The sequence below is a fragment of the Leptonychotes weddellii genome, chromosome X (assembly GCF_054177405.1).
Source record: "Leptonychotes weddellii isolate Sample4059 chromosome X, ASM5417740v2, whole genome shotgun sequence".
NCBI lineage: Eukaryota > Metazoa > Chordata > Mammalia > Carnivora > Phocidae > Leptonychotes > Leptonychotes weddellii.
Genome location: NC_138385.1, coordinates 3,495,566 through 3,509,053, shown reverse-complemented (window position 1 = coordinate 3,509,053; position 13,488 = coordinate 3,495,566). Strand labels below are relative to the sequence as shown.

Sequence of the window (13,488 nt, the reverse complement as noted above, 5' to 3'; positions counted from 1 at the left end):
TGATCCCTGGAGGCTATAACTGGAAAGGGAACATTTTCTCTAGACTCTCCCTGGGGCATATTTGGAAAGAACTCACCCCCAACTCCCCACCTCTGATGGGTGTTTCTATTAGGCAGTTTTTTTTTTTAAGCTCATTTATTTATTTATTTATTTGAGGCAGTTTTTTTTTTTAAGCTCATTTATTTATTTATTAGGCAGGTTTTTTTTTTTTAAGCTCATTTATTTATTTATTTATTTGAGAGAGAGATCAAGCAGGGGTGAAGAGCAGAGGGGGAGGGAGCCTGATACTGGGCTTGATCCCAGGACCCCGAGATCATGACCTGAGCTGAAGGCAGACGCTTAACCGACTGAGCCACCCAGGAGCCCCTAGGAGGCAGTTTCTAGGGCAATTCCATTGCATCCTGCTCCCCTGCACACCCCAGCTCTTTCGGGGATGTTTTCTTCTGAGTGGAGAGGAAGGGTTTAGGAAGGCATGCTGGGAAAGGAACCTCCCCAACAACTCCCATGAGTTTTTGGCAGTGACACAAAGAAGAGGTGGTAGTGTTTATTTTGGAAAAGACCCGTGTTCTAGCTTCCCTCATTTTTCTGGGACTTGGGCGATTGCTTACTTCGGGCTCCCTGGGGGAGGCTTTGTTTCTAAAGTGGGACACGAGACCTTCTGTCCTAGGTGGGGGCTGACCGCTTGCAGGGTACAATCACATCTGAGATGAACTACGGAGTCCAGGTTTTTGGTCCTCTTAGTTCAGACTATTGTGGAGGCTTAATTAATCTTTCTAAACAATTGTGATAAAATACACATAACCAAATTTACCATCTTAACCAGTTTGAAGTCTATAGTTCACTAGTGTTAAGTACATTTACATTGTTGTATGACCAATCTCCAGAATTCTTTTTGTCTTGAAAAACTGAAACACTGTCCGCATTAAACAAGTTCCCATCCCATTCCCTCCAGGCCCTGGCAACAGCCATTCTTCTGTCTCTATGAATTTGACTAGTCTAGGTGCCTCATATAAGTGGAATCATACCATACCATACTTATCTTTTTGTGGCTGGTTTCTTCCACTGAGCATAATGTCCTCCAGATTCATCCATGTTGTAGCATGTGTCAAAATTTCCTTCCTTTCTAAGGCTGAATAACATTCCATTGTATGGATAGACCACACTTTGTTTAGCCATTCATCCATTAATGGACACTTGGGTGGCTTCCATCTTTTGGCTATTGTGAACAATGCTGCTATGAACATGGGTGTACAAATACCTCTTTGCAACTCCGCTTTCTCAATTCCTTTGGGTACACACCCAGAAGTGGACTTGCTGGATCATACAGTCATTCTATGTTTAATTTTTTGAGGAGCCACCATGCTGTCTTCCACAGTGGCTGTACACTTCACATTCCCACCAACAGTTCCAATTCCTCCACAGCCTCACCAACACTTGTTATTTTCTAGTTTTGGGGTTTTGTTTTTTTGATAGTAGCCATCCTAATGGGTGTGAGGTGGTATCACACTGTAGTTTTGATCTGCACTTCCCTAATGATCGGTGGTGCTGAGCCCCTTTTCATGTGATTATTGGCCATTTATATATCTTCTTTGGAGAAATGTCAATTTCAGTTCTTTGCTGGGTTTTTTTAAAAAGATTTATTTATTTATTTGAGAGAGAGAGAGCGGGAGGGGCAGAGGGAGAGGGAGAGAATCTCCAGCAGACTCCATGTTGAGCAAGGAGCCCAACGCGGGGCTCAACGCGGGGCTCTATCTCACGACCCGGAGATCACGCACGAGCTGAGCGGAAACCAGGAGTCGAGCACTTAACGGACTATGCCACCCAGGTGCCCCCTTTGGTGGTTTTTTAAATTGGGTTATTTGATTGTTTTTGTTATTGAGTTGTAAGAGCTCTTTATACGTTCCGGATATTAATCCTTCATCAGATATGTGATTTGCAAATATTCTCTCCCATTCCATAGGTTGCCTTTTCACTCTGTTGGTTGTGTCCTTTGATGCACAGAAGTTTTTAATTTTGATGTAGTCTAATTATCTCTTTTTTACATTTGTTACCTGAGCTTTTGGTGTCATAGCTAGTAAATCATTGCTAAATCTGATGTCAAGAAGGTTTTCCCCAGTGTTTTCCTAAGAGTTTTACAGTTTTAGCTCTTACACTTAGGTCTTTACTCCATTTTGAGTTAATTGTTTGTATATGGTGTCAGGTAAGCAACCAGTTTTATCCTTTTGCATGTGGATATCCAGTTTTCCCAACACCATTTATTGAAAAGATTGTCCTTTCTCTATTGAATGGTCTTGGTGCCCTTATCAAAAATCATTTGACCATATATGTCAAGGTTTATTCCTGGGTTCTCTATTTTGTACAATTGGTCTATATGTTTTCTTTATACCAGTACCACACTGTTTTGCTTACTATAGCTATGTAATAAGTTTTGAAATCGGGAAGTGTGACACCTCCAACGTTTTTCTTTTTTTTTTTTTCAAGATTGTTTTAGCTATCTGGGGACCCTAGAGATGCCATGTACATTTTAGGATGGATTTTTCTATTTCTGCAAAACAAACACGATTGGGGTTTTGATAGAGATTGTACCAAATCTTGGGATCGCTTTGGGTAGTATTGATATTTTAACAATATTACATCTTTGAATCAATGAACATGGGATGTCTTTTGATCTATTTGTGTCTTCAATTGTTTTCAGCAATGTTTTGTAGTTTTCAGTGTACAAATCTTTTATCTCTTTGGTTAAGTTTACTCCTAAGTATTTTATTCTTTTTGACTGATTAATCTAAATAACAAAATGTCATTCATGCTCTACAAATATTTGCTGACGTTCAGGTTTTTTCCTTTCATTTCTCCCTTTCTCATATATTCTCTTTCAAGTTTAATGTTGGGTCTCTAAATCTTTCAGAGTTTGCGAAGTAGCATACTATTCACCTCAACATGAGTCAGGCAGCCCCCTCAAAGTCAAAGATAAAGCTCCTTTTAAAAACCTATTTTGAGGGTGCCTGAGTGGCTCAGTTGGTTGGGCGTCTGCTTTTGGCTCAGGTCATGATCCCAGGGTCCTGGGATCGAGTCCCACATCAGGCTCCCTGCTCAGCGGAGAGTCTGCTTCTCCCTCTCCCTCTGCCCCTCCTCCTGCTCGTGCTCTCTATGTCTCTCTTCCTCTCTCTCTCTCTCAAATAAATAGAATTTAAAAAAAAATCTATTTTGAGTAAAACACACTCGAATGTATCATGAAACAGTTCCTCATAGGGCTTCCTTCCTCAAAAAAATTTTTAGTGTAAGAAACTGAGATTTAAAAAAACCTCATAATTGGAGACAGAGGGTGGGCATCTTGTGAGCTGGTCTTTCTTCTGAGTTGCTTTGGTTTGATTTGTAATATGACTGGAGCCTGGGGCAATTTTCTCACCAGACTGCTTGTAGACTAGACCTCAAAGTCATCCCTAAACACCCTACATTTATCTAGTGATGAGGGAGACAAACAAACCTGGCCCTTGGAAATACTGTGATGTCATAACAATAATCTCTGCATGTCTGGCCCCTGTGTCCAAGAGGCCCTGGGAGAAAAAATTTAAAAAATCTGCATTTCTCTTTGTGTGTGTTTTTATGTCCCACTACTTGGCTGGAACTTCCACCCAGCACCTGGGAAAATAGACCCTGCTGACCAGCGGGACCTCTCCAAGGAGGCCCCAAACTCAACACTGAGCTCTATGATAAAGTAGAAGGGAAACACCAGCAACAGGCAATAGCACTCTCATCTGCACGTGAACAGAGTCCAGCTTGACCCTTGGTGTTCTGGAGCCCCTCCGTGTGCATGCTCATAGGTCACTGGCATTTTCCAGAGAGAAGATGGGGGAAACTTCTGGTTTCTAGAGTCTACAAGTGTCGTGCTCCCGCTGTCCAGACTCGGCTCCCAGGTAAGCACTCCTGGCCCCCCACCCAGGGGGCTTGACCACCATCTTCTCCTCATGGGGCTTTTCCCTAGCTCCAACAAATCTCTTACCTTGTAGCACACCCTTGGTATGTGTAGGGCAAGCTTCACCACCTTCTCCCCTTCAAAATACTGGGCCTCTTAAAAACAACCAACCAACCAACCAAACACAAACAGATTGACAATTCTGGGCAGTTTCCGCAAACTTACCGGAGGCTACTCACTCTCCTGCCCACACCCCTCTAAACCTCAGCTTTATCGAATATAACCTATACCGAGTATAACCTACCCACAATGAAATTCATTCATTTCATGTTTGGAGTTTAATGAGTCTGGGCAATTGTATACAGTCACGTAATCACCATCACAAAATATAGAACATTCCCCTCACCCCTAAAACTTCCCTCTTGCCCCTTTGCAGTCAATACCCTTCCCACATCTCTGGTTTCAGCCAACCACAGATCTGCTTTCTATCACTATAGTTTTGCCTTTTTCCAAATGTAATATAAATGGAATCATACAGTATGTAATATTTTGTGTATTGTTGATTTCATTCAACATAAGATTTGGGGGCTTCATTCATATTGTAGCATGTATCAATGGTTCTTCCTTTGTATTGCTCAGTAGTATTCCATCGTATGCACATATCACTGTTCAGCCATTCATCAGCTGATGGGAATTTGAATTGTTTATCTTTTTGACTACTATTTTAAAAAGCTTCTATGAATATTTGCATACAAGTCTTTTTGTGAACATACACTGCCATGTCTCTTGGATAAATAGCTAGGAGTGGTATTGCTGGGTCCTGTGTACTTTTAACTTTATAAATCACTGTCAAACTGTTTTCCAAAGTGGCTGCATTCTTCTGCTTAGGCTACTTTTTAAATAAAAAGAGTGGGGAAAGAAGAAAGAGAAATAAAGAAAGAAAGAAAGAAAGAAGAGTGGGGGTAAGGAGGAGGGTGGTGGAGCCACTTACAATAAGCTTATAAAGTAGATACTTAATATCCCCATTTCCCAGATGAGGAAATTGAGGTTTAGAGAGATGTACTTCCCCAAAGTCACACACCTAACAAACAAATGGAAGAGCTGGGATGCCCAGGAGCTTGCTCCTGCCCTCTCCCACCTCTCTTCCCATCAGCCAAGTTGTCAGCTTAGGAACACTACTGCCTTGACATTCTAGACACCACCTTCACCTGGATCCTTACTATGCTAGGACACAGCAACCGTGAGAAGTGGCATTTGACTCCTTTTATCAGAGGCAGCAGCTAATGATTAGAAGTAACTTTCCCAAGGCCAACAGCCTCCTCCTTATAAAGATGCCCCTTCCCCTCCTCCACCCTGGGTTCATTGTAATGAACCTGGTAGAACAAGGTGGTCGCAGTCCCCAGCCAGCAATGGGAGTGAGAACTGGGAGGGTAGAGCACCAGCATTGGGCCCATGTGTGAGGATGCTAAGGGAGAGAATCAGGAAACAGAACTTTGCCTTCCTCAGGCCTGCTTCTCACCCAGGAGGCTGGGAGTGGGGGTGAGGGTACACCTAGCCGGGCCACGGATATAGACCCCTCCTGGTCCTGCCTGCTCCCCTTGGCCGAACTTGGGAGAACAGGATGAATCCCGAGGGGACAAGAGGCACCTCCAGCTTGTGCCTTAGCCAAAGCTGGAGGACCCTGGGGGGGAGGATGGGTGAAGGATGTCCCGCCCAGAAAGGTTATCGAAGAAGTAGCATTATATCACATCTATTGCTGTCCCTTCCCTATTGTCCCAGAGCCAGCCATCTCCCCACAGGTTCCTCTGCATTTGGTGTGTGTGTGTGTGTGCCCGTGTGTGTGTGTGCCTGACTCTGTGTGTGTGTGTGTGTGTGTGTAAAATGCAGGGAAGCCTGAAGAACCCCCAACACACACACACAGATACTCACACACATACTTCGAACTATGAGATGCAGCTCTGGCCTGAGAGAGCGCAGGACTCGGTTGAGAATACAAAGATCTGAGGGGCCTGAGTGGTGCAGTTGGTTAAGTGGCCGACTCCTGATTTTAGCTCAGGTCTTGATGATCTCACGGTCCTAGGATCAGTCCTCATGTCAGGCTGTGCACTTGGTGCAGAGTCTGCTTGAGTTTCTCTTTCCCTCTCCCTCTGCCCCTCCTGCTTGTGTCTCTCTCTCTCTTTCTCTCTCAAATAAATAAATATTTTTTCAAACGGGGGAGGGGTTAAGAGCCTGGGTGGCTCAGTTGGTTAAGCATCCAACTCTTGATTTCAGCTCAGGTCATGGTCTCAGGGTCATGAGATCAAGCCCCACTTCGGGCTCTGTGCTCTGCGGGGAGCCTGCTTGAGATTCTCTCTCTCCCTCTGACCCTCCCTCTGCTTGCACATGTGCTCTCTAAATAAATAAATAAATAAATAAATAAATAAAATCTTTTAAAAAAAGATTGGCCAGGTGACCACCCATGGCCAGGTGGCCACTCCCCTGTAGTGCTCAATGTTTACAGTTTTCAAAGTGCTTTCACCTCTTCTTTTACTTGATCCTCGCACCTACACTGTGAGGCTGGGGCCACTGTCTGCCTTCCACAGGCCAGAGACTGGTCTTCTTTACTGGGCCTTTCTGCCTGAGCTGTGTCCTTCAGAGCTGGAGCTGGGCTAACCTCCTTAGGATGAGAAGTGTCTCTGCTCTGCAGCTCCCATCCCCTGGTTGAGCAGAAGGCTTCAGCCTCATCCTTGAATACAGTGCCTGAGCATGCAAGGTCTCCCCCACCCCCAGCTGCTGCCCTCTCTCAGTCCACATTTTCCCCTCTCCCTCTGCTCCAAGACTCACAGATTATTCAGTAGCCCCCAAGGGAACCGCTCGGCATGCAATGCATGCAATCAAGAAGCATTTACTGAGCACTCTTTGCAATCCAGTACAAAAGTGAATGTGATTCAAAGGAGTTCACAGTCTGGGGAGGGGAATTGGCAGGCTGACATGTAAGCAAATGATGACATCAGGGCGATGAGAAGGGCTCTGCGAGGGCTAATTCTTCCTGGCCCAGGAATAAGTGCTATTCTGCCGCCCTTCCAGGAGTTTGGCCAATCCAGGAGAAAGAAACAGCAAGTGCAAAGGGCTGGAAGGAGGAAAGAACATGGTGCATCCAGAGAAGAGAAAGAAGTTCTCTGTGATTAGACCAGAATTTGGGGCGAGGAGAGAGAAGAGGCACATTGGGAGAGTAGGTGGGTTGGAGTCTGAAGGGCCTGTTACTCATTTAAGAAGTCTGGACTCTGCAGTAGGTTTAGTGTGTGTGTGTGTGTGTGTGTGTGCGCGCGCATTTGTGTGTATAGTGTGTATACATATAGTGATATATGATTGTATATAAATACATATGAATACACACACTGGTATCAGGTAAAACAATTTTTTTAGATGCTGGAGTACTAACAAATAAAAAAAAAGATGTTGAAGTCCTCCTATTTACCTTCATTTACTTGAACTGCTTATATATATTATATATTATATATATAATTATTATGCAGCACAAGGAATATTACACCTATTCTTCTATGTGTCACATTAAGCTTGTTTTATTTGATTACACATGGAATTCTCTTCTTGAAGATGTCTTCCGTTTTTTTTTTTCCTTTTCCTTTCTTTTTACTGTGCTAATGGTCGCCTGCCCCAAACCTCAGAAAAGCAGAAGGAACTTCGTCCTGAAATGTTTCCTTTCACTAAGTCTCAAGAGAGTTCTTGGAAAGATGCTGGCACAGCACGAAGTACACCTCAGCTGTTCATTCGGTTTGTGAACTGTAGATTCTGTGCCAGAGTCAGTGAAATTTCTTTTTTTTTTCCCCTTATAGTATCTCAACTTCCCGCAGCCCACCCTATGTGCCCAATAACAGCTCCATTTAGTGACATCCGCTAAAGTTTTATCTAGAGAAGTTTTCCCTCTGTATTTCCCCTTTATTGGAAAAAAACAATGGGACACAGAGGAGTCCTGGGACTACGCTTCCCAGCAGCCTCCGTCCGGCTTCTACTCCAACTTCCCTCACAGGGGCGGCTCCTAGCATCTGGGCCCTGCCCACTGGCATCGTATTTAGAACTACAACTTCCAGATGCCTCCACGTGCCGGACCTTTCAAAGAGGGCTTCCCAGCAGCCTCCCGGGTGAAGAGCCCCGCCCCTCGGGGCGGCTGCCGAGGCTTTCCCGGCGCCTTCCGCCCGCCTCACCCATGTCACGTGATGCACCCCCACCAACCGGCACGGGGAGGAGGGCGGCGGGCGGTGGCCAGAGGCGGGGAGGCCGCAGGGGGCGGGCCCTGGAGGGGGCGGAGCGGGGCCCGGGAGCCGAGCAGCCTGGCAACGGCGGTGGTGCCCGGAGCCCGAGGTGGGTGCGCGCTCGCGGCTGGCCTGGCTCTGAGCCGGGCGCTGCGGGGACCTGTGGTGGGAGAGCCGGGAGGAGGAAGTTGGGACTCCCCGGGCCGACGGGTCCGGCGGGTCCTCGCTGCACCCGCGGGTGTAGGTGGGGGGGGGGTTCGCCCGAGCGCCTCGCTGTCCCTGCCGGCCAGGGCTGAGTGAGGCCGGGCAGCCGCAGGCAGGTGCCTCTGGCTTCCTCCTGTTCTCCCCGCCCAAGGTCCCGGGCCGGCGACGGGCGAAGGTCGGGACGGGGATCGGGGCCGAGGGGGGAACTCTGGGGGCGTCGCGGCCGCTCCCCGGACTTTGCTTCCCCGTCCTGGAGCGGCGAGCCGGCTGGGCGGCCGTCCTGCCTCCCAGGCGACGCGCGGCGGCTGGTCCTCGCCTTGGCCCTCCGCCTGGAGTGGGTGCCCGCCGCATCCCCAGTGGGTCCTGCGGAGCGGCCGCAGCCCGGCGTTGGCCGGGAAGCCCCATGGGGTCTCTCTAACAGAGTTTCGGTGTCACGCACGGGAGGTTTATCTGCTCTTGCAACAGTTGAGAGAAGATCTGAGAGGGAACGGTTAGTTCCCTGATACGCAGTCGGAAGTGTGCACAGGCACGAGCAAGCGCCCTTTGCCGGGTTGCCTCCCTTAACTGTCTTGCTGCGCTCAGGAAGTGAAAACTAATTTTAGTTTTTGCCTAAGCAAATATGAAATGAATCTGCTGCAAAGATTATATTATGGGCTTTATAGACGCATACTAAGTATGAGGTGTAGTGAATTGTGACTGGTTTTTAAGTAGACATAATAGACCTTCACAAGAATGAAATCGTGGCATATTAGAATTGACTGGGACCTTGAAGTTCTTAGTTGTTCGTTTCCAGGATGGGGAAACTGAGGCCCAGAGAGTGTAACGCTGTATAATATTGTAATAATATGACCCAAGATTTGGGGCAACCTGATGGCAAAGCTAACATCACAAGTCAGGTCTCTGGGGGAGTATCTTGGCCTCTGCCTAACCCGGGTACTTTTTTTTTTTTTATCACAGCTTAGTTTGTTCCTTATAAAGTATCCACCTTAGAGCCTTGAAATCGAGCCAGTGCTTTTGCTTTAGTTCAAACCATTTTGAATTTCCTTCAAAACCAGTTTACCAGCCAAATAAGGCAATTAGGCGTGTTAATTTATAGACACATTTTGCTTTCATCCAACATATATTTTGGGCACGATCACTTATTGCTCACCAGATTTGACTCAATGGCTTTTGGCAGTTTCACAAAACCATATCTATCCTTGAGAGATTCCACACCATGGAGTAGATTCAAACCAGTGAAAGTAGAGAAGATTCATTGGGGCGTTTAGATTCTAGTTATTAAATGCTTTTAAACAGTTGGGTCTCCTTACCTTAAAGTTCTAACTTATATTTATCAGGTTGTCAGCGGCTTCATTTACCCATTATACCCAGAATGCCCATAGTGTGCCTGCGGCGTGCCAAACACCGAGAAGACAGCAGACAGCACCACTAAGTCCCTGCCTTACAGAACTTATGTGTGGGGAAGCAGAGAATAATAAAAAAAAAGCAATGATATATTTTCTAGTGGAGATGAGCACTATGCGGAAAAATAGAGCTCTGAAACTCTATGATGTCAATAAAACAGGCTGGCATGTTTGAGAGTGACTTGGGAATTACATTGAATTGTTAGTTTTAAGAGTGTCAGCTGCTGCTCCATTAAAGCAAATAATGAAATCCAAAAGTAAATCTGTCTAAATCAAAGAGATTCTATGGAGTCCTCATTTCTCTGGCGATTGCCTCTTGGATCATAAATTCATCCTAGCCTCATTTTTACTTGCATTTTTTTCTCTTATATGCAAACAGTAAGTGCTTTCAAACACCTAGGGAGGTGGTCTTCCAGTCGCTCCCTGTCTCAGTAGTTCCCTTACTCTAGCTACAGAAGGCTCTGCTGAGCTCAGTATTCCTTGTTGATTTCATGTCAGTGTCTGCCTGCCTCAGGCTACCTTAGGCAGCGATTTCTTTTCCTGCACTCTGGTTTGTACTGAGAACCTACCATCTGAAACCATTGTCAGTCTTTGGGTTGTGTGGTTTGTAAAGAAACGAGTTCATTTTGATGTTAGCTGTAGCGTAAAGAAGCATTCAACTTCTTAAAAACTAAAGCGGTAGTAAAATGGCATGCATGGTGGCTTACTATACAAGTTCATCTGTTTAGTACCTCTTCTCTCATATTCTGTATGTTCAATGGCTTCAAAGCAAATTTTTTCATTTTTACAGGTTCTAAAAAATGACTAAACTTATAAACAAATACTCAAATATTCTTTGTTCCAAAATGAAAGGAGGATTAACAAAATGTAGTTACTTTAAAAACCACTGAAAGAACATGTGGTTCTTGCTCTTATTGAGGGCTCCAAAATCCAGAGAAAAGCAGAGCCTCTTCAAGGCTTAGTAGGCAACATTTTGAACTGGTGGCCAAAGGATTTCAAAGGCCAGAGTTTCTTATTTCTAAAGTTTTTTTTCATTTTATAGAAGAATAAGAGGTTGCTTTCATTATTCTTTAGTAATTTCCCTTCCCTGCATCTGACCTCTTTGAAGTTCTGCTTTCTTTATTTTCTAGTTTCTCAGTTCATTATTCTTTTTTGGCAGATGGGGGAGGGACAGGGGCTGCCATTTGCCTGTAAGGTATTGACCCTGGATTTGAATCCTGGCTCTAATATTACCTGTGTGACTTTGGGTGAGTTACTTACCCCTGTGCCTCAGTGTCCTTACCTGTAAAATGAAAATAATAATACGAATAGTACCTGCCTCAAAGGGTTGTTGGCCAGACTGAATGCTAATCTATGTCCAGTGCTTAGAATAGTGTCTTGCACATAGCACACACTCAAGAAAAGTTAACTGTTACTGACTAGGACTACATGGAACTCCCTTGTTTGCTTTTAAAGATTTATTTATTTGAGAGAGAGAGAGAGCATGCAAATAGGGGGAGGGGCAAAGGGAGAGGGAGAGGGAGAGAGAGAATCCCAGGCAGACTCCCTGCTGAGCGTGGAACCTGACAGGAGGCTCAATCCCAGGACCCTGAGATCATGACCTGAGCAGAAATCAAGAGTCTGACACTTCACCCAGGCCCCCCCCCTTGTTTGCTTTCAAAGAAAAAGAATGATTCTAGACATGTCCTAATACACTTTTGGATGTCCAGTAAGCATGATTTTCCCTTTTACTATTTGGACTCAGAAATTACTTGAGACCATATTTTGTTTGTTTCTACAAACATGACTAGAACAAGAAAGGCCTTCTTCCAGTTCCTCTGCTTTGAAAGCAGGAGGGTACCAGGAGACCCAGTTGGAGTCAGTCAGGTGAGATCCAGTTGCCATCCTGTAGTTGGAGGACAGTTCTTCACGTTAAATGTTTACAATGTGTTTTTCCACCTGAGCACCTAGACAGTCTCATCCTTTTCTTTTTAAGAATGCAGTGGGCACCTGTTTAGAACATTGGCATCATGCACTAGCACTTTCTTTCTGTTTCTGAGGAACAAGAAATGGTAAAGGAGCTCTTTGTCTGTGTGCGGTGGCCGAAAGCTTCCTGAGTTTGGATTCCGGAAGCCAGGTTCAAGTCCCATTTCTGCCCCTTCTTAACTCTGTGACATTGGATAAGTCATTTTACCTCACTGCTGCTGCCTCCTCCATTTGTAAGACAGAGCAGTGAGCCCCGCCAAGCTCCCAGAGCTTTCCAGAGAATCAAATGTACATCAGTACCCCTTTGTAGGCTGTGCAGCGTTATTATTGCATTCATGTATTATATAGGCCGTGGCTATTTGGAGAACTGGTGTAAGAGAGCAGGGTCCTTCCTGTCCTTGGCCCCCCTCCCCCATAGCTGTAGGTGCAGCCTCTCTGCCTTGCTCTCCCTCTTCTGTCAGCATTGAAATATGCACGTGTTTGATTGCCTCTCTCAAATGGACCTGAAGCCATTGGTACTTACGAGCTTCCATTTTATTGATTCCTAAAATGGTAGTACTGCATAACCAACAATGACAGGGCAATAGCAAGGCAATCTCTTGCACCAGGGAATATTGCCTGCCTTTTTCTGCAGTGTTTCAGAATGAAAATCTTTCCTTTTTCAAATCAACACCTTACATTAGCTCCTCAGTGCAGCTTGAGGCCCTGCCAAGCTCCTCCATCCATACTAGACTGGATGCTCTACTCAGGGGCTTAGGATGGGAAGAAATACAGGGCCTTGATTGCTCTCCAGGTCAATGCTGCCTTTCTTGTTCCAACAGAACCAAAACAGAGTGCTGTTTTCTCATTATTTGAAGTTGTTTCTCAGTATCTTGAAATGACTCCATAAGTAGCTCTTTGAAATGTCGCGTACTCGTGTTCATCCAGTACTGCTGCGTCTCCCCTCTTTGTCTTGATATGTAATACCTGCATATTTCAGCATTACTTGTTTCATCTTCCAAGCTTGTGCAGAAAGGGGCTGAGGTTGGAGACGTTTTTTCCTGGGCAGGTGAAACCTAACATGGCCCTCCACACACAGTAGACATTTAGTACATGCTCTTTGACTTGAGCTGGACAAGGAAGGGATAGTTCAGAGTTGTTTGGATGTGTCCATTTCAGCAAATTCGGTTGTATGTACAGAGACCATATCTCCTGACTGCAAGATGAAATGGAGCTCATGCTCAGCCTTCCTTGTTGTGGTCAGTTAGCAGATGAATAAGAAAGTTCTTTGAGTCCAGTGATGGGAGAGGTCTTACACGTTGCATTCCCAGCCTCTGGATTTTTGGACTATTGTCATGAGCAGTTTTAGAATAGGTTCATTTTTGTTTTGCTTGTTGGTATGTTTGGGGGTGGGAAGGGGTAAGGGAAGTTGAAGGGTAATAATTGAAAGTAAAAATAAAAGTAACTTGTTTGTAACTCATTCTGTTCTCATTCCCTTGCCTACAGACCTTGACAACACAGTGATGTCCTTTCATTAACTTGTGATAATTGTTCTATATTGATATCATGTCCTTGGGCTTTCCGTGAGAAGGAAGCATTGTTTCCCAGAGCCTCTTTTTTTTTTTTTTTTAAAGATTTTATTTATTTATTTGACAGAGAAAGACACAGCGAGAGAGGGAACACAAACGGGGAGTGGGAGAGGGAGAAGCAGACTCCCCGCCGAGCAGGGAGCCCGATGCGGGACTCGATCCCGGGACTCCAGGATCATGAC

General features: G+C 45.3%; 1 protein-coding gene across 1 annotated transcript in view; it reads left to right on the top strand.

The window, feature by feature from the left end:
- The first annotated feature begins 8,216 nt into the window (after positions 1–8,216).
- Positions 8,217–13,488, top strand: part of MTM1 (myotubularin 1) — a 96,488-nt gene continuing 91,216 nt past the window's right edge. The window contains exon 1 of the mRNA XM_081808121.1: positions 8,217–8,275. The gene's annotated coding sequence lies outside the window, so the exon portion shown is untranslated. The remainder of the gene's footprint in view (positions 8,276–13,488) is intronic.